At 53.7% G+C, this 20786-nt stretch overlaps 16 non-coding genes across 16 annotated transcripts; all 16 read left to right on the forward strand.

Annotated features, from left to right (window-relative positions):
• Nucleotides 1–876: 876 nt before the first annotated feature.
• On the forward strand, nucleotides 877–995 carry LOC124591201. The gene has a single exon (XR_006977033.1). It is a non-coding gene; the product is annotated as a 5S ribosomal RNA (ribosomal RNA).
• A 1129-nt stretch (nucleotides 996–2124) lies between these two features.
• Nucleotides 2125–2243, forward strand: LOC124591203. The gene has a single exon (XR_006977034.1). It is a non-coding gene; the product is annotated as a 5S ribosomal RNA (ribosomal RNA).
• A 1131-nt stretch (nucleotides 2244–3374) lies between these two features.
• On the forward strand, nucleotides 3375–3493 carry LOC124591204. Its single transcript, XR_006977035.1, has one exon. It is a non-coding gene; the product is annotated as a 5S ribosomal RNA (ribosomal RNA).
• Nucleotides 3494–4624: 1131 nt separating this feature from the next.
• Nucleotides 4625–4743, forward strand: LOC124591205. The gene has a single exon (XR_006977036.1). It is a non-coding gene; the product is annotated as a 5S ribosomal RNA (ribosomal RNA).
• Nucleotides 4744–5872: 1129 nt separating this feature from the next.
• Nucleotides 5873–5991, forward strand: LOC124591206. Its single transcript, XR_006977037.1, has one exon. It is a non-coding gene; the product is annotated as a 5S ribosomal RNA (ribosomal RNA).
• Nucleotides 5992–7122: 1131 nt separating this feature from the next.
• On the forward strand, nucleotides 7123–7241 carry LOC124591208. Its single transcript, XR_006977039.1, has one exon. It is a non-coding gene; the product is annotated as a 5S ribosomal RNA (ribosomal RNA).
• Nucleotides 7242–8370: 1129 nt separating this feature from the next.
• On the forward strand, nucleotides 8371–8489 carry LOC124591209. Its single transcript, XR_006977040.1, has one exon. It is a non-coding gene; the product is annotated as a 5S ribosomal RNA (ribosomal RNA).
• A 1130-nt stretch (nucleotides 8490–9619) lies between these two features.
• On the forward strand, nucleotides 9620–9738 carry LOC124591210. The gene has a single exon (XR_006977041.1). It is a non-coding gene; the product is annotated as a 5S ribosomal RNA (ribosomal RNA).
• A 1129-nt stretch (nucleotides 9739–10867) lies between these two features.
• Nucleotides 10868–10986, forward strand: LOC124591211. The gene has a single exon (XR_006977042.1). It is a non-coding gene; the product is annotated as a 5S ribosomal RNA (ribosomal RNA).
• Nucleotides 10987–12116: 1130 nt separating this feature from the next.
• Nucleotides 12117–12235, forward strand: LOC124591212. Its single transcript, XR_006977043.1, has one exon. It is a non-coding gene; the product is annotated as a 5S ribosomal RNA (ribosomal RNA).
• Nucleotides 12236–13364: 1129 nt separating this feature from the next.
• On the forward strand, nucleotides 13365–13483 carry LOC124591213. The gene has a single exon (XR_006977044.1). It is a non-coding gene; the product is annotated as a 5S ribosomal RNA (ribosomal RNA).
• A 1129-nt stretch (nucleotides 13484–14612) lies between these two features.
• Nucleotides 14613–14731, forward strand: LOC124591214. The gene has a single exon (XR_006977045.1). It is a non-coding gene; the product is annotated as a 5S ribosomal RNA (ribosomal RNA).
• Nucleotides 14732–15860: 1129 nt separating this feature from the next.
• LOC124591215 lies at nucleotides 15861–15979 on the forward strand. The gene has a single exon (XR_006977046.1). It is a non-coding gene; the product is annotated as a 5S ribosomal RNA (ribosomal RNA).
• A 1130-nt stretch (nucleotides 15980–17109) lies between these two features.
• Nucleotides 17110–17228, forward strand: LOC124591216. Its single transcript, XR_006977047.1, has one exon. It is a non-coding gene; the product is annotated as a 5S ribosomal RNA (ribosomal RNA).
• Nucleotides 17229–18357: 1129 nt separating this feature from the next.
• Nucleotides 18358–18476, forward strand: LOC124591217. Its single transcript, XR_006977048.1, has one exon. It is a non-coding gene; the product is annotated as a 5S ribosomal RNA (ribosomal RNA).
• A 1133-nt stretch (nucleotides 18477–19609) lies between these two features.
• Nucleotides 19610–19728, forward strand: LOC124591220. The gene has a single exon (XR_006977050.1). It is a non-coding gene; the product is annotated as a 5S ribosomal RNA (ribosomal RNA).
• Nucleotides 19729–20786: the final 1058 nt, after the last annotated feature.

Below are 20786 nucleotides of genomic sequence, written 5' to 3' on the forward strand. Positions count from 1 at the left end.
AAAGTTCCAACAACAAAAAAAAAAAAAAATTGAAAATAAACGACTGTAATAAACGTAAGATACGATATTAATGGCCTCAGCTCGAAGAAGAATGTGCCAAGGAAGATTTCCAAAGAGTCTCTGGAGATAACAAAACAGTACGAACCGACAGATACGTTCTGAAATACGTCAGGGCTTATTGTTTTGTTGCATTGTACGGCTGCAGATTTGTAAACAAAAATTTCTCTTTCGTCGCTAGAAGAGATGGATGCTTTGGCGACCCTCCTGTGTCCTGCGTCCCTGTTTTCGCACCTTTCCACGGCACGGCGCTGCCCTACCCGCCGCAAACGGCGTCTCGGACACGCCCGTTAGGCCCACGGCCGTCTCGCAGATGTTTGTCGTGCTTGTACTGTCATATGGGCCACGACCCGAGCGGCAGCGAGCGGCAGTCGAGCAAAGTCGGGACAAGTCGGGACGGGGACAGGGATAGGAATGGTGCGAACGCACTGCGAACTACGCAGACACCTGGTGTGAGGCGGGGCGAGGAAGCCCACATCGCTACCAGTGGCGCCCTCCAGCACGACACTGCCACACCCCGCACAGGCCCTCCGCTGGACACCAGGGACAAGATGCGTCCTCCGCTAGTGTCGAAGGCTGCACGCGCCCAGCGAATGACAGGACGTGCAACGAGCAGCAGTGCGTCTCACACACGCGGCGGTGCGCCCGCTAATTCGGCCGTCGCTCCGCTGGGACGCCGGGCGCGCCCCCCGCGCCGTCCTCGAGGAGCTGGCTGTTGCGGAAGGAAGTGCTTTCGTCAAATGCGGCGGAAAACTAACATTTTGTGTATTGGGAGAGAAGCCGAACGCGAATTCTGCCGTGCTCCTACATTACATGATTGCCAACGGCCATACCATGATGATTGCACCGGTTCTCGTCCGATCACCGAAGTTAAGCATCATTGGGCCCGGTTAGTACTTGGAGGGGTGACCGCCTGGGAAACCCGGGTGCTGTTGGCTCCCTTTTTTTTTTGTTATTATGTCGCTACCCCTGGCAGCCCAATAAAAAAAAGTGCTGTTGGCTCCCTTACATTTTCCCCTTTTTGCATCGCTACCCCTGCCAGCCCTCTTTTCATACTACCTTTCCGTTGTGACAAAGATGCTTCCTTCAGCAATTTAAACGTGCCAAGAAATCCTTGACAATAACGAAACACTACGAATTGACAGATGTGATCTGAAATAAGCCAGGGCCTCCTACTGTTTCGTAGCAGTGCAAAGTTCCAACAACAAAAAAAAAAAAAATTGAAAATAAACGACTGTAATAAACGTAAGATACGATATTAATGGCCTCAGCTCGAAGAAGAATGTGCCAAGGAAGATTTCCAAAGAGTCTCTGGAGATAACAAAACAGTACGAACCGACAGATACGTTCTGAAATACGTCAGGGCTTATTGTTTTGTTGCATTGTACGGCTGCAGATTTGTAAACAAAAATTTCTCTTTCGTCGCTAGAAGAGATGGATGCTTTGGCGACCCTCCTGTGTCCTGCGTCCCTGTTTTCGCACCTTTCCACGACACGGCGCTGCCCTACCCGCCGCAAACGGCGTCTCGGACACGCCCGTTAGGCCCACGGCCGTCTCGCAGATGTTTGTCGTGCTTGTACTGTCATATGGGCCACGACCCGAGCGGCAGCGAGCGGCAGTCGAGCAAAGTCGGGACAAGTCGGGACGGGGACAGGGATAGGAATGGTGCGAACGCACTGCGAACTACGCAGACACCTGGTGTGAGGCGGGGCGAGGAAGCCCACATCGCTACCAGTGGCGCCCTCCAGCACGACACTGCCACACCCCGCACAGGCCCTCCGCTGGACACCAGGGACAAGATGCGTCCTCCGCTAGTGTCGAAGGCTGCACGCGCCCAGCGAATGACAGGACGTGCAACGAGCAGCAGTGCGTCTCACACACGCGGCGGTGCGCCCGCTAATTCGGCCGTCGCTCCGCTGGGACGCCGGGCGCGCCCCCCGCGCCGTCCTCGAGGAGCTGGCTGTTGCGGAAGGAAGTGCTTTCGTCAAATGCGGCGGAAAACTAACATTTTGTGTATTGGGAGAGAAGCCGAACGCGAATTCTGCCGTGCTCCTACATTACATGATTGCCAACGGCCATACCATGATGATTGCACCGGTTCTCGTCCGATCACCGAAGTTAAGCATCATTGGGCCCGGTTAGTACTTGGAGGGGTGACCGCCTGGGAAACCCGGGTGCTGTTGGCTCCCTTTTTTTTTTTTTTATTATGTCGCTACCCCTGGCAGCCCAATAAAAAAAAGTGCTGTTGGCTCCCTTACATTTTCCCCTTTTTGCATCGCTACCCCTGCCAGCCCTCTTTTCATACTACCTTTCCGTTGTGACAAAGATGCTTCCTTCAGCAATTTAAACGTGCCAAGAAATCCTTGACAATAACGAAACACTACGAATTGACAGATGTGATCTGAAATAAGCCAGGGCCTCCTACTGTTTCGTAGCAGTGCAAAGTTCCAACAACAAAAAAAAAAAAAAATTGAAAATAAACGACTGTAATAAACGTAAGATACGATATTAATGGCCTCAGCTCGAAGAAGAATGTGCCAAGGAAGATTTCCAAAGAGTCTCTGGAGATAACAAAACAGTACGAACCGACAGATACGTTCTGAAATACGTCAGGGCTTATTGTTTTGTTGCATTGTACGGCTGCAGATTTGTAAACAAAAATTTCTCTTTCGTCGCTAGAAGAGATGGATGCTTTGGCGACCCTCCTGTGTCCTGCGTCCCTGTTTTCGCACCTTTCCACGGCACGGCGCTGCCCTACCCGCCGCAAACGGCGTCTCGGACACGCCCGTTAGGCCCACGGCCGTCTCGCAGATGTTTGTCGTGCTTGTACTGTCATATGGGCCACGACCCGAGCGGCAGCGAGCGGCAGTCGAGCAAAGTCGGGACAAGTCGGGACGGGGACAGGGATAGGAATGGTGCGAACGCACTGCGAACTACGCAGACACCTGGTGTGAGGCGGGGCGAGGAAGCCCACATCGCTACCAGTGGCGCCCTCCAGCACGACACTGCCACACCCCGCACAGGCCCTCCGCTGGACACCAGGGACAAGATGCGTCCTCCGCTAGTGTCGAAGGCTGCACGCGCCCAGCGAATGACAGGACGTGCAACGAGCAGCAGTGCGTCTCACACACGCGGCGGTGCGCCCGCTAATTCGGCCGTCGCTCCGCTGGGACGCCGGGCGCGCCCCCCGCGCCGTCCTCGAGGAGCTGGCTGTTGCGGAAGGAAGTGCTTTCGTCAAATGCGGCGGAAAACTAACATTTTGTGTATTGGGAGAGAAGCCGAACGCGAATTCTGCCGTGCTCCTACATTACATGATTGCCAACGGCCATACCATGATGATTGCACCGGTTCTCGTCCGATCACCGAAGTTAAGCATCATTGGGCCCGGTTAGTACTTGGAGGGGTGACCGCCTGGGAAACCCGGGTGCTGTTGGCTCCCTTTTTTTTTTTTTTATTATGTCGCTACCCCTGGCAGCCCAATAAAAAAAAGTGCTGTTGGCTCCCTTACATTTTCCCCTTTTTGCATCGCTACCCCTGCCAGCCCTCTTTTCATACTACCTTTCCGTTGTGACAAAGATGCTTCCTTCAGCAATTTAAACGTGCCAAGAAATCCTTGACAATAACGAAACACTACGAATTGACAGATGTGATCTGAAATAAGCCAGGGCCTCCTACTGTTTCGTAGCAGTGCAAAGTTCCAACAACAAAAAAAAAAAAAAATTGAAAATAAACGACTGTAATAAACGTAAGATACGATATTAATGGCCTCAGCTCGAAGAAGAATGTGCCAAGGAAGATTTCCAAAGAGTCTCTGGAGATAACAAAACAGTACGAACCGACAGATACGTTCTGAAATACGTCAGGGCTTATTGTTTTGTTGCATTGTACGGCTGCAGATTTGTAAACAAAAATTTCTCTTTCGTCGCTAGAAGAGATGGATGCTTTGGCGACCCTCCTGTGTCCTGCGTCCCTGTTTTCGCACCTTTCCACGGCACGGCGCTGCCCTACCCGCCGCAAACGGCGTCTCGGACACGCCCGTTAGGCCCACGGCCGTCTCGCAGATGTTTGTCGTGCTTGTACTGTCATATGGGCCACGACCCGAGCGGCAGCGAGCGGCAGTCGAGCAAAGTCGGGACAAGTCGGGACGGGGACAGGGATAGGAATGGTGCGAACGCACTGCGAACTACGCAGACACCTGGTGTGAGGCGGGGCGAGGAAGCCCACATCGCTACCAGTGGCGCCCTCCAGCACGACACTGCCACACCCCGCACAGGCCCTCCGCTGGACACCAGGGACAAGATGCGTCCTCCGCTAGTGTCGAAGGCTGCACGCGCCCAGCGAATGACAGGACGTGCAACGAGCAGCAGTGCGTCTCACACACGCGGCGGTGCGCCCGCTAATTCGGCCGTCGCTCCGCTGGGACGCCGGGCGCGCCCCCCGCGCCGTCCTCGAGGAGCTGGCTGTTGCGGAAGGAAGTGCTTTCGTCAAATGCGGCGGAAAACTAACATTTTGTGTATTGGGAGAGAAGCCGAACGCGAATTCTGCCGTGCTCCTACATTACATGATTGCCAACGGCCATACCATGATGATTGCACCGGTTCTCGTCCGATCACCGAAGTTAAGCATCATTGGGCCCGGTTAGTACTTGGAGGGGTGACCGCCTGGGAAACCCGGGTGCTGTTGGCTCCCTTTTTTTTTTGTTATTATGTCGCTACCCCTGGCAGCCCAATAAAAAAAAGTGCTGTTGGCTCCCTTACATTTTCCCCTTTTTGCATCGCTACCCCTGCCAGCCCTCTTTTCATACTACCTTTCCGTTGTGACAAAGATGCTTCCTTCAGCAATTTAAACGTGCCAAGAAATCCTTGACAATAACGAAACACTACGAATTGACAGATGTGATCTGAAATAAGCCAGGGCCTCCTACTGTTTCGTAGCAGTGCAAAGTTCCAACAACAAAAAAAAAAAAAATTGAAAATAAACGACTGTAATAAACGTAAGATACGATATTAATGGCCTCAGCTCGAAGAAGAATGTGCCAAGGAAGATTTCCAAAGAGTCTCTGGAGATAACAAAACAGTACGAACCGACAGATACGTTCTGAAATACGTCAGGGCTTATTGTTTTGTTGCATTGTACGGCTGCAGATTTGTAAACAAAAATTTCTCTTTCGTCGCTAGAAGAGATGGATGCTTTGGCGACCCTCCTGTGTCCTGCGTCCCTGTTTTCGCACCTTTCCACGACACGGCGCTGCCCTACCCGCCGCAAACGGCGTCTCGGACACGCCCGTTAGGCCCACGGCCGTCTCGCAGATGTTTGTCGTGCTTGTACTGTCATATGGGCCACGACCCGAGCGGCAGCGAGCGGCAGTCGAGCAAAGTCGGGACAAGTCGGGACGGGGACAGGGATAGGAATGGTGCGAACGCACTGCGAACTACGCAGACACCTGGTGTGAGGCGGGGCGAGGAAGCCCACATCGCTACCAGTGGCGCCCTCCAGCACGACACTGCCACACCCCGCACAGGCCCTCCGCTGGACACCAGGGACAAGATGCGTCCTCCGCTAGTGTCGAAGGCTGCACGCGCCCAGCGAATGACAGGACGTGCAACGAGCAGCAGTGCGTCTCACACACGCGGCGGTGCGCCCGCTAATTCGGCCGTCGCTCCGCTGGGACGCCGGGCGCGCCCCCCGCGCCGTCCTCGAGGAGCTGGCTGTTGCGGAAGGAAGTGCTTTCGTCAAATGCGGCGGAAAACTAACATTTTGTGTATTGGGAGAGAAGCCGAACGCGAATTCTGCCGTGCTCCTACATTACATGATTGCCAACGGCCATACCATGATGATTGCACCGGTTCTCGTCCGATCACCGAAGTTAAGCATCATTGGGCCCGGTTAGTACTTGGAGGGGTGACCGCCTGGGAAACCCGGGTGCTGTTGGCTCCCTTTTTTTTTTTTTTATTATGTCGCTACCCCTGGCAGCCCAATAAAAAAAAGTGCTGTTGGCTCCCTTACATTTTCCCCTTTTTGCATCGCTACCCCTGCCAGCCCTCTTTTCATACTACCTTTCCGTTGTGACAAAGATGCTTCCTTCAGCAATTTAAACGTGCCAAGAAATCCTTGACAATAACGAAACACTACGAATTGACAGATGTGATCTGAAATAAGCCAGGGCCTCCTACTGTTTCGTAGCAGTGCAAAGTTCCAACAACAAAAAAAAAAAAAAATTGAAAATAAACGACTGTAATAAACGTAAGATACGATATTAATGGCCTCAGCTCGAAGAAGAATGTGCCAAGGAAGATTTCCAAAGAGTCTCTGGAGATAACAAAACAGTACGAACCGACAGATACGTTCTGAAATACGTCAGGGCTTATTGTTTTGTTGCATTGTACGGCTGCAGATTTGTAAACAAAAATTTCTCTTTCGTCGCTAGAAGAGATGGATGCTTTGGCGACCCTCCTGTGTCCTGCGTCCCTGTTTTCGCACCTTTCCACGGCACGGCGCTGCCCTACCCGCCGCAAACGGCGTCTCGGACACGCCCGTTAGGCCCACGGCCGTCTCGCAGATGTTTGTCGTGCTTGTACTGTCATATGGGCCACGACCCGAGCGGCAGCGAGCGGCAGTCGAGCAAAGTCGGGACAAGTCGGGACGGGGACAGGGATAGGAATGGTGCGAACGCACTGCGAACTACGCAGACACCTGGTGTGAGGCGGGGCGAGGAAGCCCACATCGCTACCAGTGGCGCCCTCCAGCACGACACTGCCACACCCCGCACAGGCCCTCCGCTGGACACCAGGGACAAGATGCGTCCTCCGCTAGTGTCGAAGGCTGCACGCGCCCAGCGAATGACAGGACGTGCAACGAGCAGCAGTGCGTCTCACACACGCGGCGGTGCGCCCGCTAATTCGGCCGTCGCTCCGCTGGGACGCCGGGCGCGCCCCCCGCGCCGTCCTCGAGGAGCTGGCTGTTGCGGAAGGAAGTGCTTTCGTCAAATGCGGCGGAAAACTAACATTTTGTGTATTGGGAGAGAAGCCGAACGCGAATTCTGCCGTGCTCCTACATTACATGATTGCCAACGGCCATACCATGATGATTGCACCGGTTCTCGTCCGATCACCGAAGTTAAGCATCATTGGGCCCGGTTAGTACTTGGAGGGGTGACCGCCTGGGAAACCCGGGTGCTGTTGGCTCCCTTTTTTTTTTGTTATTATGTCGCTACCCCTGGCAGCCCAATAAAAAAAAGTGCTGTTGGCTCCCTTACATTTTCCCCTTTTTGCATCGCTACCCCTGCCAGCCCTCTTTTCATACTACCTTTCCGTTGTGACAAAGATGCTTCCTTCAGCAATTTAAACGTGCCAAGAAATCCTTGACAATAACGAAACACTACGAATTGACAGATGTGATCTGAAATAAGCCAGGGCCTCCTACTGTTTCGTAGCAGTGCAAAGTTCCAACAACAAAAAAAAAAAAAATTGAAAATAAACGACTGTAATAAACGTAAGATACGATATTAATGGCCTCAGCTCGAAGAAGAATGTGCCAAGGAAGATTTCCAAAGAGTCTCTGGAGATAACAAAACAGTACGAACCGACAGATACGTTCTGAAATACGTCAGGGCTTATTGTTTTGTTGCATTGTACGGCTGCAGATTTGTAAACAAAAATTTCTCTTTCGTCGCTAGAAGAGATGGATGCTTTGGCGACCCTCCTGTGTCCTGCGTCCCTGTTTTCGCACCTTTCCACGGCACGGCGCTGCCCTACCCGCCGCAAACGGCGTCTCGGACACGCCCGTTAGGCCCACGGCCGTCTCGCAGATGTTTGTCGTGCTTGTACTGTCATATGGGCCACGACCCGAGCGGCAGCGAGCGGCAGTCGAGCAAAGTCGGGACAAGTCGGGACGGGGACAGGGATAGGAATGGTGCGAACGCACTGCGAACTACGCAGACACCTGGTGTGAGGCGGGGCGAGGAAGCCCACATCGCTACCAGTGGCGCCCTCCAGCACGACACTGCCACACCCCGCACAGGCCCTCCGCTGGACACCAGGGACAAGATGCGTCCTCCGCTAGTGTCGAAGGCTGCACGCGCCCAGCGAATGACAGGACGTGCAACGAGCAGCAGTGCGTCTCACACACGCGGCGGTGCGCCCGCTAATTCGGCCGTCGCTCCGCTGGGACGCCGGGCGCGCCCCCCGCGCCGTCCTCGAGGAGCTGGCTGTTGCGGAAGGAAGTGCTTTCGTCAAATGCGGCGGAAAACTAACATTTTGTGTATTGGGAGAGAAGCCGAACGCGAATTCTGCCGTGCTCCTACATTACATGATTGCCAACGGCCATACCATGATGATTGCACCGGTTCTCGTCCGATCACCGAAGTTAAGCATCATTGGGCCCGGTTAGTACTTGGAGGGGTGACCGCCTGGGAAACCCGGGTGCTGTTGGCTCCCTTTTTTTTTTGTTATTATGTCGCTACCCCTGGCAGCCCAATAAAAAAAAGTGCTGTTGGCTCCCTTACATTTTCCCCTTTTTGCATCGCTACCCCTGCCAGCCCTCTTTTCATACTACCTTTCCGTTGTGACAAAGATGCTTCCTTCAGCAATTTAAACGTGCCAAGAAATCCTTGACAATAACGAAACACTACGAATTGACAGATGTGATCTGAAATAAGCCAGGGCCTCCTACTGTTTCGTAGCAGTGCAAAGTTCCAACAACAAAAAAAAAAAAAAATTGAAAATAAACGACTGTAATAAACGTAAGATACGATATTAATGGCCTCAGCTCGAAGAAGAATGTGCCAAGGAAGATTTCCAAAGAGTCTCTGGAGATAACAAAACAGTACGAACCGACAGATACGTTCTGAAATACGTCAGGGCTTATTGTTTTGTTGCATTGTACGGCTGCAGATTTGTAAACAAAAATTTCTCTTTCGTCGCTAGAAGAGATGGATGCTTTGGCGACCCTCCTGTGTCCTGCGTCCCTGTTTTCGCACCTTTCCACGGCACGGCGCTGCCCTACCCGCCGCAAACGGCGTCTCGGACACGCCCGTTAGGCCCACGGCCGTCTCGCAGATGTTTGTCGTGCTTGTACTGTCATATGGGCCACGACCCGAGCGGCAGCGAGCGGCAGTCGAGCAAAGTCGGGACAAGTCGGGACGGGGACAGGGATAGGAATGGTGCGAACGCACTGCGAACTACGCAGACACCTGGTGTGAGGCGGGGCGAGGAAGCCCACATCGCTACCAGTGGCGCCCTCCAGCACGACACTGCCACACCCCGCACAGGCCCTCCGCTGGACACCAGGGACAAGATGCGTCCTCCGCTAGTGTCGAAGGCTGCACGCGCCCAGCGAATGACAGGACGTGCAACGAGCAGCAGTGCGTCTCACACACGCGGCGGTGCGCCCGCTAATTCGGCCGTCGCTCCGCTGGGACGCCGGGCGCGCCCCCCGCGCCGTCCTCGAGGAGCTGGCTGTTGCGGAAGGAAGTGCTTTCGTCAAATGCGGCGGAAAACTAACATTTTGTGTATTGGGAGAGAAGCCGAACGCGAATTCTGCCGTGCTCCTACATTACATGATTGCCAACGGCCATACCATGATGATTGCACCGGTTCTCGTCCGATCACCGAAGTTAAGCATCATTGGGCCCGGTTAGTACTTGGAGGGGTGACCGCCTGGGAAACCCGGGTGCTGTTGGCTCCCTTTTTTTTTTGTTATTATGTCGCTACCCCTGGCAGCCCAATAAAAAAAAGTGCTGTTGGCTCCCTTACATTTTCCCCTTTTTGCATCGCTACCCCTGCCAGCCCTCTTTTCATACTACCTTTCCGTTGTGACAAAGATGCTTCCTTCAGCAATTTAAACGTGCCAAGAAATCCTTGACAATAACGAAACACTACGAATTGACAGATGTGATCTGAAATAAGCCAGGGCCTCCTACTGTTTCGTAGCAGTGCAAAGTTCCAACAACAAAAAAAAAAAAAATTGAAAATAAACGACTGTAATAAACGTAAGATACGATATTAATGGCCTCAGCTCGAAGAAGAATGTGCCAAGGAAGATTTCCAAAGAGTCTCTGGAGATAACAAAACAGTACGAACCGACAGATACGTTCTGAAATACGTCAGGGCTTATTGTTTTGTTGCATTGTACGGCTGCAGATTTGTAAACAAAAATTTCTCTTTCGTCGCTAGAAGAGATGGATGCTTTGGCGACCCTCCTGTGTCCTGCGTCCCTGTTTTCGCACCTTTCCACGGCACGGCGCTGCCCTACCCGCCGCAAACGGCGTCTCGGACACGCCCGTTAGGCCCACGGCCGTCTCGCAGATGTTTGTCGTGCTTGTACTGTCATATGGGCCACGACCCGAGCGGCAGCGAGCGGCAGTCGAGCAAAGTCGGGACAAGTCGGGACGGGGACAGGGATAGGAATGGTGCGAACGCACTGCGAACTACGCAGACACCTGGTGTGAGGCGGGGCGAGGAAGCCCACATCGCTACCAGTGGCGCCCTCCAGCACGACACTGCCACACCCCGCACAGGCCCTCCGCTGGACACCAGGGACAAGATGCGTCCTCCGCTAGTGTCGAAGGCTGCACGCGCCCAGCGAATGACAGGACGTGCAACGAGCAGCAGTGCGTCTCACACACGCGGCGGTGCGCCCGCTAATTCGGCCGTCGCTCCGCTGGGACGCCGGGCGCGCCCCCCGCGCCGTCCTCGAGGAGCTGGCTGTTGCGGAAGGAAGTGCTTTCGTCAAATGCGGCGGAAAACTAACATTTTGTGTATTGGGAGAGAAGCCGAACGCGAATTCTGCCGTGCTCCTACATTACATGATTGCCAACGGCCATACCATGATGATTGCACCGGTTCTCGTCCGATCACCGAAGTTAAGCATCATTGGGCCCGGTTAGTACTTGGAGGGGTGACCGCCTGGGAAACCCGGGTGCTGTTGGCTCCCTTTTTTTTTTGTTATTATGTCGCTACCCCTGGCAGCCCAATAAAAAAAAGTGCTGTTGGCTCCCTTACATTTTCCCCTTTTTGCATCGCTACCCCTGCCAGCCCTCTTTTCATACTACCTTTCCGTTGTGACAAAGATGCTTCCTTCAGCAATTTAAACGTGCCAAGAAATCCTTGACAATAACGAAACACTACGAATTGACAGATGTGATCTGAAATAAGCCAGGGCCTCCTACTGTTTCGTAGCAGTGCAAAGTTCCAACAACAAAAAAAAAAAAAAATTGAAAATAAACGACTGTAATAAACGTAAGATACGATATTAATGGCCTCAGCTCGAAGAAGAATGTGCCAAGGAAGATTTCCAAAGAGTCTCTGGAGATAACAAAACAGTACGAACCGACAGATACGTTCTGAAATACGTCAGGGCTTATTGTTTTGTTGCATTGTACGGCTGCAGATTTGTAAACAAAAATTTCTCTTTCGTCGCTAGAAGAGATGGATGCTTTGGCGACCCTCCTGTGTCCTGCGTCCCTGTTTTCGCACCTTTCCACGGCACGGCGCTGCCCTACCCGCCGCAAACGGCGTCTCGGACACGCCCGTTAGGCCCACGGCCGTCTCGCAGATGTTTGTCGTGCTTGTACTGTCATATGGGCCACGACCCGAGCGGCAGCGAGCGGCAGTCGAGCAAAGTCGGGACAAGTCGGGACGGGGACAGGGATAGGAATGGTGCGAACGCACTGCGAACTACGCAGACACCTGGTGTGAGGCGGGGCGAGGAAGCCCACATCGCTACCAGTGGCGCCCTCCAGCACGACACTGCCACACCCCGCACAGGCCCTCCGCTGGACACCAGGGACAAGATGCGTCCTCCGCTAGTGTCGAAGGCTGCACGCGCCCAGCGAATGACAGGACGTGCAACGAGCAGCAGTGCGTCTCACACACGCGGCGGTGCGCCCGCTAATTCGGCCGTCGCTCCGCTGGGACGCCGGGCGCGCCCCCCGCGCCGTCCTCGAGGAGCTGGCTGTTGCGGAAGGAAGTGCTTTCGTCAAATGCGGCGGAAAACTAACATTTTGTGTATTGGGAGAGAAGCCGAACGCGAATTCTGCCGTGCTCCTACATTACATGATTGCCAACGGCCATACCATGATGATTGCACCGGTTCTCGTCCGATCACCGAAGTTAAGCATCATTGGGCCCGGTTAGTACTTGGAGGGGTGACCGCCTGGGAAACCCGGGTGCTGTTGGCTCCCTTTTTTTTTTGTTATTATGTCGCTACCCCTGGCAGCCCAATAAAAAAAAGTGCTGTTGGCTCCCTTACATTTTCCCCTTTTTGCATCGCTACCCCTGCCAGCCCTCTTTTCATACTACCTTTCCGTTGTGACAAAGATGCTTCCTTCAGCAATTTAAACGTGCCAAGAAATCCTTGACAATAACGAAACACTACGAATTGACAGATGTGATCTGAAATAAGCCAGGGCCTCCTACTGTTTCGTAGCAGTGCAAAGTTCCAACAACAAAAAAAAAAAAAATTGAAAATAAACGACTGTAATAAACGTAAGATACGATATTAATGGCCTCAGCTCGAAGAAGAATGTGCCAAGGAAGATTTCCAAAGAGTCTCTGGAGATAACAAAACAGTACGAACCGACAGATACGTTCTGAAATACGTCAGGGCTTATTGTTTTGTTGCATTGTACGGCTGCAGATTTGTAAACAAAAATTTCTCTTTCGTCGCTAGAAGAGATGGATGCTTTGGCGACCCTCCTGTGTCCTGCGTCCCTGTTTTCGCACCTTTCCACGGCACGGCGCTGCCCTACCCGCCGCAAACGGCGTCTCGGACACGCCCGTTAGGCCCACGGCCGTCTCGCAGATGTTTGTCGTGCTTGTACTGTCATATGGGCCACGACCCGAGCGGCAGCGAGCGGCAGTCGAGCAAAGTCGGGACAAGTCGGGACGGGGACAGGGATAGGAATGGTGCGAACGCACTGCGAACTACGCAGACACCTGGTGTGAGGCGGGGCGAGGAAGCCCACATCGCTACCAGTGGCGCCCTCCAGCACGACACTGCCACACCCCGCACAGGCCCTCCGCTGGACACCAGGGACAAGATGCGTCCTCCGCTAGTGTCGAAGGCTGCACGCGCCCAGCGAATGACAGGACGTGCAACGAGCAGCAGTGCGTCTCACACACGCGGCGGTGCGCCCGCTAATTCGGCCGTCGCTCCGCTGGGACGCCGGGCGCGCCCCCCGCGCCGTCCTCGAGGAGCTGGCTGTTGCGGAAGGAAGTGCTTTCGTCAAATGCGGCGGAAAACTAACATTTTGTGTATTGGGAGAGAAGCCGAACGCGAATTCTGCCGTGCTCCTACATTACATGATTGCCAACGGCCATACCATGATGATTGCACCGGTTCTCGTCCGATCACCGAAGTTAAGCATCATTGGGCCCGGTTAGTACTTGGAGGGGTGACCGCCTGGGAAACCCGGGTGCTGTTGGCTCCCTTTTTTTTTTGTTATTATGTCGCTACCCCTGGCAGCCCAATAAAAAAAAGTGCTGTTGGCTCCCTTACATTTTCCCCTTTTTGCATCGCTACCCCTGCCAGCCCTCTTTTCATACTACCTTTCCGTTGTGACAAAGATGCTTCCTTCAGCAATTTAAACGTGCCAAGAAATCCTTGACAATAACGAAACACTACGAATTGACAGATGTGATCTGAAATAAGCCAGGGCCTCCTACTGTTTCGTAGCAGTGCAAAGTTCCAACAACAAAAAAAAAAAAAATTGAAAATAAACGACTGTAATAAACGTAAGATACGATATTAATGGCCTCAGCTCGAAGAAGAATGTGCCAAGGAAGATTTCCAAAGAGTCTCTGGAGATAACAAAACAGTACGAACCGACAGATACGTTCTGAAATACGTCAGGGCTTATTGTTTTGTTGCATTGTACGGCTGCAGATTTGTAAACAAAAATTTCTCTTTCGTCGCTAGAAGAGATGGATGCTTTGGCGACCCTCCTGTGTCCTGCGTCCCTGTTTTCGCACCTTTCCACGGCACGGCGCTGCCCTACCCGCCGCAAACGGCGTCTCGGACACGCCCGTTAGGCCCACGGCCGTCTCGCAGATGTTTGTCGTGCTTGTACTGTCATATGGGCCACGACCCGAGCGGCAGCGAGCGGCAGTCGAGCAAAGTCGGGACAAGTCGGGACGGGGACAGGGATAGGAATGGTGCGAACGCACTGCGAACTACGCAGACACCTGGTGTGAGGCGGGGCGAGGAAGCCCACATCGCTACCAGTGGCGCCCTCCAGCACGACACTGCCACACCCCGCACAGGCCCTCCGCTGGACACCAGGGACAAGATGCGTCCTCCGCTAGTGTCGAAGGCTGCACGCGCCCAGCGAATGACAGGACGTGCAACGAGCAGCAGTGCGTCTCACACACGCGGCGGTGCGCCCGCTAATTCGGCCGTCGCTCCGCTGGGACGCCGGGCGCGCCCCCCGCGCCGTCCTCGAGGAGCTGGCTGTTGCGGAAGGAAGTGCTTTCGTCAAATGCGGCGGAAAACTAACATTTTGTGTATTGGGAGAGAAGCCGAACGCGAATTCTGCCGTGCTCCTACATTACATGATTGCCAACGGCCATACCATGATGATTGCACCGGTTCTCGTCCGATCACCGAAGTTAAGCATCATTGGGCCCGGTTAGTACTTGGAGGGGTGACCGCCTGGGAAACCCGGGTGCTGTTGGCTCCCTTTTTTTTTTGTTATTATGTCGCTACCCCTGGCAGCCCAATAAAAAAAAGTGCTGTTGGCTCCCTTACATTTTCCCCTTTTTGCATCGCTACCCCTGCCAGCCCTCTTTTCATACTACCTTTCCGTTGTGACAAAGATGCTTCCTTCAGCAATTTAAACGTGCCAAGAAATCCTTGACAATAACGAAACACTACGAATTGACAGATGTGATCTGAAATAAGCCAGGGCCTCCTACTGTTTCGTAGCAGTGCAAAGTTCCAACAACAAAAAAAAAAAAAATTGAAAATAAACGACTGTAATAAACGTAAGATACGATATTAATGGCCTCAGCTCGAAGAAGAATGTGCCAAGGAAGATTTCCAAAGAGTCTCTGGAGATAACAAAACAGTACGAACCGACAGATACGTTCTGAAATACGTCAGGGCTTATTGTTTTGTTGCATTGTACGGCTGCAGATTTGTAAACAAAAATTTCTCTTTCGTCGCTAGAAGAGATGGATGCTTTGGCGACCCTCCTGTGTCCTGCGTCCCTGTTTTCGCACCTTTCCACGGCACGGCGCTGCCCTACCCGCCGCAAACGGCGTCTCGGACACGCCCGTTAGGCCCACGGCCGTCTCGCAGATGTTTGTCGTGCTTGTACTGTCATATGGGCCACGACCCGAGCGGCAGCGAGCGGCAGTCGAGCAAAGTCGGGACAAGTCGGGACGGGGACAGGGATAGGAATGGTGCGAACGCACTGCGAACTACGCAGACACCTGGTGTGAGGCGGGGCGAGGAAGCCCACATCGCTACCAGTGGCGCCCTCCAGCACGACACTGCCACACCCCGCACAGGCCCTCCGCTGGACACCAGGGACAAGATGCGTCCTCCGCTAGTGTCGAAGGCTGCACGCGCCCAGCGAATGACAGGACGTGCAACGAGCAGCAGTGCGTCTCACACACGCGGCGGTGCGCCCGCTAATTCGGCCGTCGCTCCGCTGGGACGCCGGGCGCGCCCCCCGCGCCGTCCTCGAGGAGCTGGCTGTTGCGGAAGGAAGTGCTTTCGTCAAATGCGGCGGAAAACTAACATTTTGTGTATTGGGAGAGAAGCCGAACGCGAATTCTGCCGTGCTCCTACATTACATGATTGCCAACGGCCATACCATGATGATTGCACCGGTTCTCGTCCGATCACCGAAGTTAAGCATCATTGGGCCCGGTTAGTACTTGGAGGGGTGACCGCCTGGGAAACCCGGGTGCTGTTGGCTCCCTTTTTTTTTTTGTTATTATGTCGCTACCCCTGGCAGCCCAATAAAAAAAAGTGCTGTTGGCTCCCTTACATTTTCCCCTTTTTGCATCGCTACCCCTGCCAGCCCTCTTTTCATACTACCTTTCCGTTGTGACAAAGATGCTTCCTTCAGCAATTTAAACGTGCCAAGAAATCCTTGACAATAACGAAACACTACGAATTGACAGATGTGATCTGAAATAAGCCAGGGCCTCCTACTGTTTCGTAGCAGTGCAAAGTTCCAACAACAAAAAAAAAAAAAATTGAAAATAAACGACTGTAATAAACGTAAGATACGATATTAATGGCCTCAGCTCGAAGAAGAATGTGCCAAGGAAGATTTCCAAAGAGTCTCTGGAGATAACAAAACAGTACGAACCGACAGATACGTTCTGAAATACGTCAGGGCTTATTGTTTTGTTGCATTGTACGGCTGCAGATTTGTAAACAAAAATTTCTCTTTCGTCGCTAGAAGAGATGGATGCTTTGGCGACCCTCCTGTGTCCTGCGTCCCTGTTTTCGCACCTTTCCACGGCACGGCGCTGCCCTACCCGCCGCAAACGGCGTCTCGGACACGCCCGTTAGGCCCACGGCCGTCTCGCAGATGTTTGTCGTGCTTGTACTGTCATATGGGCCACGACCCGAGCGGCAGCGAGCGGCAGTCGAGCAAAGTCGGGACAAGTCGGGACGGGGACAGGGATAGGAATGGTGCGAACGCACTGCGAACTACGCAGACACCTGGTGTGAGGCGGGGCGAGGAAGCCCACATCGCTACCAGTGGCGCCCTCCAGCACGACACTGCCACACCCCGCACAGGCCCTCCGCTGGACACCAGGGACAAGATGCGTCCTCCGCTAGTGTCGAAGGCTGCACGCGCCCAGCGAATGACAGGACGTGCAACGAGCAGCAGTGCGTCTCACACACGCGGCGGTGCGCCCGCTAATTCGGCCGTCGCTCCGCTGGGACGCCGGGCGCGCCCCCCGCGCCGTCCTCGAGGAGCTGGCTGTTGCGGAAGGAAGTGCTTTCGTCAAATGCGGCGGAAAACTAACATTTTGTGTATTGGGAGAGAAGCCGAACGCGAATTCTGCCGTGCTCCTACATTACATGATTGCCAACGGCCATACCATGATGATTGCACCGGTTCTCGTCCGATCACCGAAGTTAAGCATCATTGGGCCCGGTTAGTACTTGGAGGGGTGACCGCCTGGGAAACCCGGGTGCTGTTGGCTCCCTTTTTTTTTTTGTTATTATGTCGCTACCCCTGGCAGCCCAATAAAAAAAAGTGCTGTTGGCTCCCTTACATTTTCCCCTTTTTGCATCGCTACCCCTGCCAGCCCTCTTTTCATACTACCTTTCCGTTGTGACAAAGATGCTTCCTTCAGCAATTTAAACGTGCCAAGAAATCCTTGACAATAACGAAACACTACGAATTGACAGATGTGATCTGAAATAAGCCAGGGCCTCCTACTGTTTCGTAGCAGTGCAAAGTTCCAACAACAAAAAAAAAAAAATTGAAAATAAACGACTGTAATAAACGTAAGATACGATATTAATGGCCTCAGCTCGAAGAAGAATGTGCCAAGGAAGATTTCCAAAGAGTCTCTGGAGATAACAAAACAGTACGAACCGACAGATACGTTCTGAAATACGTCAGGGCTTATTGTTTTGTTGCATTGTACGGCTGCAGATTTGTAAACAAAAATTTCTCTTTCGTCGCTAGAAGAGATGGATGCTTTGGCGACCCTCCTGTGTCCTGCGTCCCTGTTTTCGCACCTTTCCACGGCACGGCGCTGCCCTACCCGCCGCAAACGGCGTCTCGGACACGCCCGTTAGGCCCACGGCCGTCTCGCAGATGTTTGTCGTGCTTGTACTGTCATATGGGCCACGACCCGAGCGGCAGCGAGCGGCAGTCGAGCAAAGTCGGGACAAGTCGGGACGGGGACAGGGATAGGAATGGTGCGAACGCACTGCGAACTACGCAGACACCTGGTGTGAGGCGGGGCGAGGAAGCCCACATCGCTACCAGTGGCGCCCTCCAGCACGACACTGCCACACCCCGCACAGGCCCTCCGCTGGACACCAGGGACAAGATGCGTCCTCCGCTAGTGTCGAAGGCTGCACGCGCCCAGCGAATGACAGGACGTGCAACGAGCAGCAGTGCGTCTCACACACGCGGCGGTGCGCCCGCTAATTCGGCCGTCGCTCCGCTGGGACGCCGGGCGCGCCCCCCGCGCCGTCCTCGAGGAGCTGGCTGTTGCGGAAGGAAGTGCTTTCGTCAAATGCGGCGGAAAACTAACATTTTGTGTATTGGGAGAGAAGCCGAACGCGAATTCTGCCGTGCTCCTACATTACATGATTGCCAACGGCCATACCATGATGATTGCACCGGTTCTCGTCCGATCACCGAAGTTAAGCATCATTGGGCCCGGTTAGTACTTGGAGGGGTGACCGCCTGGGAAACCCGGGTGCTGTTGGCTCCCTTTTTTTTTTTGTTATTATGTCGCTACCCCTGGCAGCCCAATAAAAAAAAGTGCTGTTGGCTCCCTTACATTTTCCCCTTTTTGCATCGCTACCCCTGCCAGCCCTCTTTTCATACTACCTTTCCGTTGTGACAAAGATGCTTCCTTCAGCAATTTAAACGTGCCAAGAAATCCTTGACAATAACGAAACACTACGAATTGACAGATGTGATCTGAAATAAGCCAGGGCCTCCTACTGTTTCGTAGCAGTGCAAAGTTCCAACAACAAAAAAAAAAAAAATTGAAAATAAACGACTGTAATAAACGTAAGATACGATATTAATGGCCTCAGCTCGAAGAAGAATGTGCCAAGGAAGATTTCCAAAGAGTCTCTGGAGATAACAAAACAGTACGAACCGACAGATACGTTCTGAAATACGTCAGGGCTTATTGTTTTGTTGCATTGTACGGCTGCAGATTTGTAAACAAAAATTTCTCTTTCGTCGCTAGAAGAGATGGATGCTTTGGCGACCCTCCTGTGTCCTGCGTCCCTGTTTTCGCACCTTTCCACGGCACGGCGCTGCCCTACCCGCCGCAAACGGCGTCTCGGACACGCCCGTTAGGCCCACGGCCGTCTCGCAGATGTTTGTCGTGCTTGTACTGTCATATGGGCCACGACCCGAGCGGCAGCGAGCGGCAGTCGAGCAAAGTCGGGACAAGTCGGGACGGGGACAGGGATAGGAATGGTGCGAACGCACTGCGAACTACGCAGACACCTGGTGTGAGGCGGGGCGAGGAAGCCCACATCGCTACCAGTGGCGCCCTCCAGCACGACACTGCCACACCCCGCACAGGCCCTCCGCTGGACACCAGGGACAAGATGCGTCCTCCGCTAGTGTCGAAGGCTGCACGCGCCAGCGAATGACAGGACGTGCAACGAGCAGCAGTGCGTCTCACACACGCGGCGGTGCGCCCGCTAATTCGGCCGTCGCTCCGCTGGGACGCCGGGCGCGCCCCCCGCGCCGTCCTCGAGGAGCTGGCTGTTGCGGAAGGAAGTGCTTGCTTTCGTCAAATGCGGCGGAAAACTAACATTTTGTGTATTGGGAGAGAAGCCGAACGCGAATTCTGCCGTGCTCCTACATTACATGATTGCCAACGGCCATACCATGATGATTGCACCGGTTCTCGTCCGATCACCGAAGTTAAGCATCATTGGGCCCGGTTAGTACTTGGAGGGGTGACCGCCTGGGAAACCCGGGTGCTGTTGGCTCCCTTTTTTTTTTTGTTATTATGTCGCTACCCCTGGCAGCCAATAAAAAAAAGTGCTGTTGGCTCCCTTACATTTTCCCCTTTTTTGCATCGCTACCCCTGCCAGCCCTCTTTTCATACTACCTTTCCGTTGTGACAAAGATGCTTCCATCAGCAATTTAAACGTGCCAAGAAATCCTTGACAATAACGAAACACTACGAATTGACAGATGTGATCTGAAATAAGCCAGGGCCTCCTACTGTTTCGTAGCAGTGCAAAGTTCCAACAACAAAAAAAAAAAAAATTGAAAATAAACGACTGTAATAAACGTAAGATACGATATTAATGGCCTCAGCTCGAAGAAGAATGTGCCAAGGAAGATTTCCAAAGAGTCTCTGGAGATAACAAAACAGTACGAACCGACAGATACGTTCTGAAATACGTCAGGGCTTATTGTTTTGTTGCATTGTACGGCTGCAGATTTGTAAACAAAAATTTCTCTTTCGTCGCTAGAAGAGATGGATGCTTTGGCGACCCTCCTGTGTCCTGCGTCCCTGTTTTCGCACCTTTCCACGGCACGGCGCTGCCCTACCCGCCGCAAACGGCGTCTCGGACACGCCCGTTAGGGCCCACGGCCGTCTCGCAGATGTTTTGTCGTGCTTGTACTGTCATATGGGCCACGACCCGAGCGGCAGCGAGCGGCAGTCGAGCAAAGTCGGGACAAGTCGGGACGGGGACAGGGATAGGAATGGTGCGAACGCACTGCGAACTACGCAGACACCTGGTGTGAGGCGGGGCGAGGAAGCCCACATCGCCTACCAGTGGCGCCCTCCAGCACGACACTGCCACACCCCGCACAGGCCCTCCGCTGGACACCAGGGACAAGATGCGTCCTCCGCTAGTGTCGAAGGCTGCACGCGCCCAGCGAATGACAGGACGTGCAACGAGCAGCAGTGCGTCTCACACACGCGGCGGTGCGCCCGCTAATTCGGCCGTCGCTCCGCTGGGACGCCGGGCGCGCCCCCCGCGCCGTCCTCGAGGAGCTGGCTGTTGCGGAAGGAAGTGCTTTCGTCAAATGC

This window comes from Schistocerca americana, unplaced genomic scaffold (assembly GCF_021461395.2).
Source record: "Schistocerca americana isolate TAMUIC-IGC-003095 unplaced genomic scaffold, iqSchAmer2.1 HiC_scaffold_813, whole genome shotgun sequence".
NCBI lineage: Eukaryota > Metazoa > Arthropoda > Insecta > Orthoptera > Acrididae > Schistocerca > Schistocerca americana.